This window comes from Tetrao urogallus, assembly GCF_951394365.1.
Source record: "Tetrao urogallus genome assembly, chromosome: 8".
NCBI lineage: Eukaryota > Metazoa > Chordata > Aves > Galliformes > Phasianidae > Tetrao > Tetrao urogallus.
The window spans coordinates 13,766,103-13,778,315 of record NC_136821.1 but is presented as its reverse complement, the minus strand read 5'-3'; positions in this window follow the sequence as shown (position 1 = coordinate 13,778,315).

Below are 12,213 nucleotides of genomic sequence, written 5' to 3'. Positions count from 1 at the left end.
CTCCTCTCACCAGGTCTTCCTCACTAGGCCAACCTGAATGGGAAAAAGGACATTAAAAAAAGGAAACAAGAGAAAAAGAACAATAGAAAGGCTAAAAGAGAGCCAGACATGGGCTGAGCAGTGTAGGTGCAGTCCCAGGAACAGCCTCAGGGACTTTCCCACACCAATAGTGGGACGGTCTCCCTTCTACAAGTCAAAAAACTGCAAGGCAGCATTGAATTACTCCTAAAATCTAGGTTCAGCTCCTCAAAAACCAGGCCAAATAGGCACTAGTTTTTAATTAACTTCAGAGGAAGATCCATCAAACTTGCACTGGTTTTCTTACTGCCATGATGTTTGTATCTTATCCAGCAACAGAGATGCTCAGCCCACCAACAGCACTTGGTCTGTGCTCCTCAGCCACCAGCTCCCACCCTCTCCTTGAGTGTAGTCCTTGTGCTCTCTCACCTCAGCTCTGCTCAGCACTGATGGGCCATCTTCAGGTCCTCTGTGCACTAAAGAAATGTTGGGACAAGTCAACAAAGAAAAGTGGTTCAGGTCAAAGCATGATGGTGGAAGTTCGGCCTGTGCTGGCCCATGCTTTGTACCCCATGGTTCTCCTCCAGCAGCTGAGAGATGAGGAGACACAGGAAAGTACTGGAATACATTTTATACATGATTGAGTAATAGCTGAGCAAGATCCTCCCTGTGACCAGATGACAGAGTCTTATCTGAAAAGAGAGACTCATGCTTTGGTACCTCCATCACAGTCATAGGGCACAGTGAGAGATTCCTGCCATCCAGAAGAGGCAAGGGGAAACCTGCATCTTGACAGGGCTCAGAGTAGCTCCTTGGTGATAAGCCCCAGAGGATCATATCCGTGCTCTTTAAACAGCACAAATCTCATATCAGGGTCTCATCAGCCAAGAGGTCTATGACCAAGAGCAGTTGAGTGAGCACACTAGCCCAGATTTTGTTCCTGAAGTGCTAGCCCCGCATTTCAGCTTTTTAAAAAGGATTCCTTTAGGATCACAATGTTCTGGGCAAGAGACCTTTGGGACCTCTTGGGTAAATGTGGGCATTTCTTGTATTCATTACCACTCTCTGGCTGTATTAATACCTTAGCTATTTCATCACCAGCCTCTCATGCCTGTTAATATGTCTTTTGGATTCATTTCAGCCCGCAAGCCTCCCAGTTCCACAGTGTTGCTGAGCAGCTTTGTCCTTTTTCAGAAGGAGCTGAGTGCTGTGGTCTGGAGGTTAAAGCCCTGGAGACCTGTGCATGGGACAGCTGGCCTCCGTCCCTGGCTCACTGCAGCCCAGGCACCCCTTTCACCCTTTCTATCCCTCTAAGCCTGATGGAGAAAACCTGCCTGCATTAGGGTGACCTGGCCCATAGCATTTGTGGAACAAGAAATTACATATGCATGGATATTTTTATGTGCATCTGACATCAGTTCCTCATTGACAGCCCAAAACATCATAGCAGTGAAACCAAGCACGATGCTAGCTCAACTAGTCCTGTTGAAGACTTGTGAAGCTTCAGTGCAAGACCCTAAGGGAAGAGAGATTAGGTTGCTTTGTCTATTAGAAAACAATGCTTTTGACACGTCCCTAGCCATTTAAAGATGACCACGGTTTCAAATTAAGGTTTGTTCTCATGGTCTGGAAGAGGGAAAGATATGACAGTAAGATTAGTTTGCTCAGCAGGTCAGGGAGAGCCTGCAAGAAGAGCCACCAACAGTGAATTCACCCACCTGTGCCCAGGGAGAAACTTCTTTTCTCAAGTTTAGGATGAAGAAACAAAACTTCCACAGTTTTCAAAAGCCCATAAATTTCTCAAAACAAAAACAACAACAACAAAAAAAACAAACAAACAACTTTGGGGGTTTGTTTTGTCATTTTCCCATGAAAAATCTAGGAAAAAATTCAGAGAGACATCCCCTGTTGAAATGCTCAGTTTCACACAAAGGACTGGTTTTCATCTTGCATAAACAATTCCTTTGAGAAATTTAGAAGCACATCAGATGAGATAGTTCATGTGGGTTTGGTTCCACAGGAGCTAGTGAATCTAAAATTCCTGCCCTGTCACAGTCTTTCTGAAACTGTCAAGAAGGGAACCTGCATCCTCTAACCAGGTAACTAAACAGTATTGGCACGTCTTTGCACTGTTCATCATAGTCAGGGATTTGCTGTTGCTCTTGAAGCCTCAGTTTGCAGTCTTCAAATTGTTAAACAACAATTTCCCCATGCCTTCAGCTCACTAATTGCATCAGTGAAAGGAATGCATTTGATTTATATCTACATCAAATGAGTGACACTCTCTAATAGGAACAGTATATTCAACAATAAGAGAAATGTCACAATGCTTTCCAGAATGAAAAATAAACCTTTAGAATTTTTAAAGCAGAAATAGGTAAATTAATTCAGACTGCTCCTCCTGGTACCTAGTCTGAAGCTGATGCTTTCCAAAATCTACATCAGAAATGCAATTTGGTGAGGAAATGAAAGACACAAACTTGTCACTTATTTTCCTGTTGCTCCAGACTGGATCTCAAACCACCTTCTCCAACACAACTGGATCCTTTGCATACCCAAACCACCCAAAGATAAATCCTCAAAGCAAATAATCCTCCCAGGTCCTTCTTTCCTCAGCTCCTTTCAAGTGGCCAAGTACAGGTCTCTCCTCACTGAGCTGCAGATGAGGACTCCAACAAACTTTGGGCAAGAAGGCAAGGACGAAGGAACTGGAAAGGGAAATACCACTTCAGTGGGCTGTGACCTATCTGACCATGCTTTTACCTATCAGTAAGCTCACAAGATGCCCAGATCTTGCTTTTCCTTCTAGATGTCACTGTGCCGGTCTGATCACCACAAATATTTCCACAGTGGTGGCTCTAGAAGCTTAATCCATTTGTGCACAGAGGCAAAGCCAACTAGCTGAGTCAGCACTGTGCTTTGGCCAAGCCAGGAACAGAGAAAGAAGAGAAGCCCTTCAGGAGCATTTCATTTGTTCAGGAGACCAAACAGTCAGTGTTCCCTTCACCATACCTGAGCTACTGCTTAGCTAGTGGCTGTGGGCCACTCGAGGTGACCAAAATCTTGACCTCAGAATGAACCAATCACCTATAATTCGTTGCAGGACTCTGCTTTGGGACCAGGCTCCTGCCCAATGCAGCCTGCTGGCCAGATATTTCTCTCCCTGTGCCTAACCTCTAGGCTCAGAAACCAGCCAGAAGAGACCAAAACGATCACTCAGTTTGAACTCTTGCACTGATCAGACCACAGAGCCTGCCTCTGTAATTCTTGCGTGGATATGCTGCAGTCCTCCAGAGCCACTGGGAATACAGGGCTGGAAACAATAGCTTTGAAAGAGCAAATCACACTTGGGGAAAAAAAAGAAGGAAAAAAAAAAAAAAAGAAGGGAAGAGGGCAATAAAAGTCGCGAGTCAAAGAGATAATTGTGTGTGATAGCAGGGCTTCTTGGGCTGGGGACCAGCAGGAGACGCTGCCCACATCCAACCCCTTGGGACAAGCATGACAGAGCATTTTGTGCTGCAGAGAATTAGAGATCTCCCAGCAGGAGAAAGGTGAGGGGGAAGGCAATAATCTGAGATGGAGTTAGACTTAACTCAGACACACACAAGTCATTAAGCTAATGTTTCTTGGCTAATTATGCACACACAGTCATATCCTGCAAGGAAAACAGCGCAAGAAGCAGCCTCATGGAATGGGCACTGAACAAATGCACTAGGCAGGGGAACATAATCCGTTTTTTATGCCAGCAGGGTGTGAGGCATTTCTCATCTCCAGGACCGCAGCCATTCAGTCATGCTCAGCCCACAGGAATCCCACAGAAGCAAGAAGATGCAAGAAGCTACAGGCCCCTCCATCACTGCTTCACACATAGAGACTCAGGGCAGAGAGGAAGAGATCTGGCTGATGATACTTGCATGCTGTTAAACATACCTCCCTAAGAACTGTGAGCCACAGGTTTAGATGTAGCAATAAAACCCTGAATTGAGAGCAGAGGAAGGAGGCCAATACTTTTGGGTATTGTTCACAGCTCTGCCCATGTTTGCACAGTGATTCAACCCAACATTACTGGGTCTTTTAGAAAAAGGCCATGAGTCACCCACAGAATTGGTTCCTTTCCTCTCTGGACAACCCACAGCCAGGAGGGTGAACACATGGAATGGCATTTTTCTTGATGAAACCCTTCAGCCTCACAGGTTCCCTATGTTATCTGACAACAGGTGTCCATAAGTCTTGGACTGCCCCAATCAAGAATGAAACATGCACAACCTGTTGCCCTCAGAGCTCTGTGCTGTTCTTCAAAGTGAAAGCCAGAAGGACTTAAGGAGGACAGTTTGCTTTCATGTCTCCTACCAATGTCAGCTCTACCAGAGCCATTTCTGACAAGTGCTTGCCTACCTTCCAACTTAAAAACTTTCAGACAATTCCAGCACCTAATTTCTCCACCGTGTGGCCATTCTTGCTGCTAATAAGCTGCTCCTGATACAGAATTGTAGAATAACAGAGGCTGGAAAGTACCTCTGCAAGTCTCTGCTCCAACCCCAACTCAAAGTAAAGCCAACCAGCCCCTAACATGTATCTCTCTTGCTGCAATTTGGAATATCATTGCTTATCACATCTGCCATAGAACAGGTAATTAATGAGACTATCACTTCTTGCGTATTAAAGAAAAAAAAAGTCAAAAAGCATTTACATCTCCAGATCCTTCAGACTTTTTCCTCATAGGACATGTTTTTGAGACTGCTGGCTTTGTGTTATAGACATAGCTAGCCTCCAGACACACAGATCCCAGAGCTGCCAACCTCATGAAGACTTCTGGGAAAAGTTATAAGCATGTGTCTCCACAGGATTCCTCCATGGAGAGAAGACGACAGAGGAAAGGCAAGCAAAGCAGAAACAGCTCATGATCCACTCTTAACACCAGCCTTCCCTTGGGCCCCTTCCCCTCACATCTCCCATAACCTCGAGCACGAAGACACATAAAAAAACAATTCCTCAATTCAGCTGTTGATAGCTGTGGTACTTCTGGCTGTGCCAACAGTGTTGCATGCCTCAGCTCTTCCCCAGGGCCAGCAGTATAAAAGAGTGGAAAACCTAACTCACGAGACATTATTGTTATTGTTTTCCAACAGCATTGTGCCAAAACTCTTCAGCCCAGAGGAAAGCCTTCAGTGCCATGAACCAGGCAAGCACAGCCCTTGCCTCCAGCTGCTGACAGGCAAACGAGGAGAGGAGCCTCATGGACAAATGCTTTCCTCAATTCCCAGAAAAATTAGGACCAGGTTTCTCTTAGCTGTTAGCCCATGTATGGATGCCCTCTGCTCTGCAAATCTGTTAGTTGTGTCACCCCATACTCTTCCTGGCCCTGTCCTAGGAGCAATGCTCTGCCATCCTTCCCTGCTAGTTCCATCCCACAAAGCACATGCAACCTCCCTATGCGTGACAAAAGCCCTCCTAGATTTCTCTTCAAATCCAGTCCCACATTCTCCCCACATCCTCCCCCTTCCCAGATACCTGTGCATTTTAGGGCTGAAAAATTCCAGTCAAACAAGAGGTGTTTTAGGAGAGCAGGGCTTTCAATAGAAAGGGCCTTACCATGTTGATCAGTATCATCTGCCAGCGAACAGCACAGACCCTGAACATGCAAGGAATTTTGACCTCATATAGTGAAATTTCCTAGAACTTTAAACCTTTGTTGTTGTTGTTATCACCACAGTTTTTTTGGCTCTGTCTTGCTTTTCGATTTTCCACTTGGCAACCGTGTTGAAATGATGCAAGGAAGTAGCCACTGCTTAACAGCAAGTTATTAATTAGATGCCAGGGATTGCGTGCGCGACTGCATGCAGTGCAAGGGGGTCTATCCTCTGCTTTACAAAATCGGCTTGGTGTTAATTTTCTGCCCAGAAGTATAACCTAGTGGCAAGTGTCCACTTGCTCCAGAACCAATTCCTGTAAGAGAGCAGCCTACGGGGACAGGGAGAGACAAAAAAAAAAAAAAAGCCTTGGTGACCAAAGGCTGATACTTTAGCTGTTGAAACTCTTTCCTAAGAGTCTCAATCTCTGTTAAAACAAATGCTAATTGTTCTGCACTAGGAACAGTCTGACTGAAGACATTCTGCTGTAAAATACCAGTCTGGTGAAATTGAGAAAGGCTCCAGGCACTCAGGGCTACCCAGCTCTCCAGGTTTTCCCAAGGCTTACTGCCACCCCAGTGGGAGCCGACACCCCTCTAAGACAGCGTGTCTGGCCACAAGCGTCCTCCCAGACTGCTGCCGTGCAATTGAAAGTAGGTTTGCACAAGCCATAGCTGAAGGCACTGCGGTTTTTGGTGTTGTACGTACACTTTGCCCTAGACATGTCTGCTCCCAGGATCTCATAGTTTAAATACTCAAAGACCAACAAACATCCCGGGGGGGATCTGTTCCAGTGGGTAATTACCCTCATTGTTAAAAATTAACAAGAAAACAATAATCATAGACAGCTGGGCCTTTCATGCCTTTTATAGCAACATTCCCACAGCTCCGCGAGAGACATTGTTTGGGATTCACAAATAAATTTTCACCCCAATTCAGGATAAATCCTTAGTTCGCTATTTCAGATGTTTTCCCAAGAGGAAATGGCCACTTCTCATGTGGCTCTAGCTATGGCATATCTTCCTGGCATGCATGTCCAAAGTAGCTGAGTTGCTCCACATCACGCTTGCACACCCAGAGTTGTTGCAGAACTCATTTTCTGTAAGGTTTAACTCACAGAGTTGACCAGACTTGACACCACTGGAGGCTAGGTAGCCTTCCATTGTGTCCTTCCCTCCAAGCTCACTGGTGACAGGTGGCTAAGGGCAAATCATAGAATCATTAAGACTGGAAAGACCACTAAGATCATCTAGTCCAATCATCAACCCATCACCACAGTGCTCACTAAAACCTCTGTGCCACACCTGCATGTTTCTTGAACACCTCTAGGGACTGTGACTCCACCACTTCCCTGAGCAGCCAATTCCAATACCTTTACACACTGAGAAGAAATTTTTCCTAATATCCAAACCAAACATCCTGTGGTGAAACTTAAAGCCACTACCTGCTGGCTTAACCTTGCAAAGAGAGGCTTGAAAGTCTATATGAGGGAAAACTTGAAGCTAGTTCATTTTCAAGGGGGTAGGAAATTGTAGCAATGAAGTGTATTTCAGTTGAGCAGAAAAACTACTCCAGACCCTGCAAGCCAACTTGCAAACCTAGCAGAATAATGACAAAGGTCTGACAAAAAGGGTGGAAGAAGGTTGGCTATCTGTGATAAGTAGCCTACAAAACTGGAAGACCGTGCTTGGTTTGGACTACACCCAAGTGGTCTTGGGACTGTTGTTTGGAGACAGACCTACACATTTCAGCCTGGAGGATGTCACCTCTGCAAATCACACGTTCCACACAATCAGAGCCCTTTCCCTGCTCGAGGAACATGGTTTGGGGCAACAGCAAGGAGCAGTTCACTCTGCTCTCTAAATGCAATGCTCCTCATACAGCTTCCTGGAAACCAGAACTCCAACCTCAGCCCCTTCCACCTCTCTACCACCCATAAAAATCCGTAGTTCTGTGTACCTGTAAGTGCTAGCCAAAAGCAACAGCATGGGCTTGAAAACTGCAAGGAAAGGCTGTGGTGAGTCCTGTAGATGTTGCAACTGATCACTACCACTGTACAGACTTATGAAAAAACAGAGCTGTATAATGCAAACCATCATATAGACCCTGTCTAGATGAACAGGAACAGCCAGTGCTCAGTCTTTGCCCTGAGAATCAGAAATTCTTAGTAGTCCAGACTAAGAAACATCCCTAGGGAATCTGTCCCCCTGGTTAATCACCATTGCTCTTAAAAATTAACAACAAAACAATAATAGTAGACAGCTGTGCTTTTTATGCCTTTTATAGCAAAGTTCCCAGAGCAGGACATTGTTTTGTGCTTGCAAACATTTTTTGGGCAACATTTGTGCCTTCATCTTTTTTTCTATGGCCTACCACTCACCTGCTGGATACCACCCACCAGAAGGCAGCCAGCACGACACTTCCACTGCAATAAAATCAACCAGACAGCAGAAAAGCACACGCACACAAAGCAAGACTGGTCGTAGCCTGGGTGAAGCTTAGCATTCCTTCACATTCTGGGTTGTGGAAAGAGTTGTTCAAACCGGGCTCATAGCAACCTATTAGACGCTGCACTCAGAGTTATGTAAAATATTTTCCCTGCTTTGGTAGTTGGCAAACTCTGTTTTATAAGACAAATGGAATGTATTAATGCAAAATATTTATCAAGTCTTTGTATTTTTTTTTTTTTCTTCCAAGGGAGTGGAGAGGTTGACCAGGAGTCTTTCATCTTTGTTGGCTTCTGAATGTTAAAAATGCAGCTGATTTAGAGCAAGACCACAAGCCAGAGTCTCTTTCACTTCCACATAACCCCCTTCTGTGCAAGTGATGGCAAGTTCTCCCTTTAACAAATGTACCCTCTTCCTGCAGTTATGGCAGGGAACATATTCTCAAAGTCTTAGGTGATCTCCATCTTGCAGGTGAACAACAGAGGTAAATAGAAGCAGGTAGTTCCTCTGTGCTCAGTTCTCCACAGAGCCAAAGAAGATGTTTCCTGCTTCAAGGACCCCACATGCTCCAGGAGAGTGCAAATAAATTGGGAACACAGGAAAAAATAGGAGTATTGGGAAAGGGGAGGAAGGTATGTTGACCAGATGAAGTAGCCTGATCCCCACTTACAAACTCTGACCACTTAGGTCAATCCTTTGGAAATAAAGTGACAAGTAACTCAACTGGCAGTTCTACTACCATGTCTAATGCCTTGGAGTCTCCAAGTGAACAATGTAAAATGACTTACTGTTGCCTAAGTCCACATTGTAAAAGCCTCCATCATCTTAAGCTGCTAAGCATGTCTTCCATAATAATCCAAGCCAGTGTGCTTGACAACAGTCACGTAGCTGATGACTCACGTCACAACTCGCTTTCTTTATGCTTCCATAGCTCCCTGATGGTCTAACACTTTCCTCGATCTCTTTTTCTTCTTCTTCCTTTTTTCTTTTTTCTTTTTCTTCTTCCTTTTGATAGGTACTAGCACAATTTTCACTCGAGATTCATAAGGACTATTAAGACATATGCAACATTTTTGTCAGGGCAGATCCACATTGGAATAAACACCTCTGCCTATGCGAAGTTGCATTTTTTTTCCTTCTTATTCTCCATGCACAAAGAACATTACAGCTTCAGCAGGCTAAGGTTAAAATCATTTTTTTAAAATGTCTGGCTTATTTATTTGTTTCCCTTCCTTCCTTTCATGACTTTGGTCTGCTCTGCATTTAAGATTTTAAATGTTCCTTTTTATCCCAAATTCAATCCATTACAGTTAAAACAGTTAACATCCAACAGCTTGAATGGAAACGGGTATAGTTGTTAGAGACCAGGATGCAATCTTGAGGCAATCAGTTTGGCCTCACAGAATCAGAATGGCTGAAGTTGGAAGGGACCTCTGAATCCAACAAGAGCTCAAGCAGAGATGCACAGAGCAGAATGCCCAGGGCTGTACCCAGACAGATTTTGAAGATATCCAGGGAGGTCTCCAAGCACTTCACAGCCTTTCTGGACAGCCTGTGCCAGTGCTCTGTTACCTGCATGGTAACAAAATGCTTCCTGATGCTTAGACAGAACATCTTGCATTTCATTTTGCACCCATACCTCTGGTGAATATCAGGACATCAGAGACAATCTTGGTCTGTGTCTAATCTTATCCCCTCAAAGATGAGGCCCAATAGTAAGTGGCGACTCAGAGTAACTTTATTCAGCAATAGAGCCAACAGCCTTCTTTGTCCACCCTTAGCATCTCCCGTGAAATAATATTTATTTGGAGGAGTCAGGTCCTCTCTTCATGCTTTCAAAGCACTGGAGCAGTTCCAGAATTGCCTGAAGGGGAGAACAAAGCAGTGACTTGAAGGACATTTGTCTCAGGGAGAAACCCTTTTTCTCTTATAATATTAGACTCAATCAAAGAAAGGGAGGTGGATCACAGAGCAAATTCCTGAAACCAAATTCATGGGTCGTAAGTAAATAGTCACTTAGGTGCAGACAGAGATCTCTTCAGAAAAGCCCAGTAACTCAAGGCTGAAAATATTCCATTTTGGCGAAAAAATAGAAAAAAAAAAAGAGAAGTCATCATTATCAAGAGAGCCACGTGATCTGCAAAGGGCATGATCCATGAGTTCCCTGCTCTCCAGACTGACAGACCCACATTGCAGAAATGGATTGAAGTCACAAAGCTCTGAGCAGCACATAAGTAGAAAAGGGCAGAATCTTCTCCCACCCTGGACCACTCTTCCATCATCTCAAATACGTCTTCTGCACCAGGATTTGCTCCTGGTTTTCCACTCTATTCACAAGCCAGGCCATTGTGGGACAAACACAAACTTGGTGGCCTCACAACTCAGTCTGCTCTGCGGCAGCTTCTGTGCATTGCCTTAGACAGCTTTGCTGTGAACTGCAGGTAGGACTCTGAACATGAGGGTACCTGACATCCCCAATCTGAACAGAAACACACTCCCCAAAGTACATCTGTAAGATGCCTACAGGCCAGAAGAGGATGTTGGAGGCCAAGCAAAGCAAAGGGAATCTTTTACAGAATTCACATTTCAAATGCACAACCCAAAGCCTTAGCTGGTGTAACCTAGCAATAGCATGCATGCAATTGCACAAAAATAAAAAACCCAGGCCAACTCTCTCTCTGCTGCTACAGGGGGAACGAACAGCTGTGATAGCACACACTGCAGCAGACCTGCAGAGGAGTGCAGTTCCAATCATTTCTTCTGGGGAGGTGTTGAGGTTAGGGTGATGCTGTGCTGGTTTTTCCCTTTCTTTGCTTTTGTAGTTTGAGATGAGAGAGTGGCATTGCCCTGCCCTTTGCCTAGGCAGAGGAAGCTACTCAGCCCACGTCTGATGCTCTGTGCATTTGTACAGGCACTGGTTCAAACACTGTTTCTGCAGCAGCACTGTGAGAAATAAAAAGGGAGCATGCAAGCTGATTCATTTGCTAAAACGTTATTGAAAGTAAGACATTAAATCTACTATTACCATGCAAAGATATAGTTCAGATTGCTAAAAACAGAGAATAGAGAAAAAGGGAAAGGGATGAGAGGAAATTTATTCAGTTTTTCAAACGCATCCCAAAATCCAGACCTGCAACTCACAGGAGTCCCAGGAGGCTGAGCAGAGCAGTGACACCAGGCTGTCGAGCACCAAACAAGTGTCTTAGAGAAACCCTTTCCTGCAGAGCTGCAACTGTTCACGTGCTTGGAGCAGCACTGCACAGAAAGGATAAAGGTTGTGTTGTGTTTTTCTCTGGGGGGGGGATGTTTAATAAAAAAGAAGAAAAAGAAAGGGCACAAACTCTGCACTGGGAAAGCCACACCGATGAGCTTGTTAACATTTGAAGAGACTGCCTGGCGTGATTCCGTACACGGTTTCCTGCCAAGAATTTGCAAGAGGAAAGTATATTTAGCAATCCAAGGCATGCCAGAGCCTTGTCAAGAGAAAAAAAAAAAAAAAAAAAAAAAACAAAAACAAAAACAAGCAACAGCAACACTTTGAATATGTGGAATAGCAATTAGACATTTTCTAAGCAGCCATTTTCAAAATGCATCCAGGCATCTAATAAGGGCACCTGAGGCATATCCACAACTCCGCCACACTTCATGCCTCAGAAGACATCCGCTAAGGATCAAATAAGCAGAACAAGAATATGTTACTGATGGCAGCTGCCTACTTGCAAAGCACTAGGGCTGGTTTCAAGCCTGCGGTTCCCTACTACCCTAAGAAACTGGAAGCACACAGTTTCTTGCTGTTTCACTTTGTAGCATCCTTTGAGGAATCATTTTTCCAAAAGTTATGAGACATGCTGTATAGCTGGGAATTGTGGAATCATTAAGATTCACCAAGATCATCTAGTCCAATCTCAATCCATCCCCACCAACTATGTCCTCAGTGCCACATCTGCACAGTTCTTGAACACTTTCAGGTATGGTGACTCCAGCATTCCCTGGGCAGCCTGTGCCAATGCTTCACCACTCTTTCTGAGAAGTTATTCCTAATATCTAACCTGAACCATCCCTGGTGCAACTTAAGGCCATTACCTCTTATCCTGTCGAGAGTCTCTGCCTGTCTACTT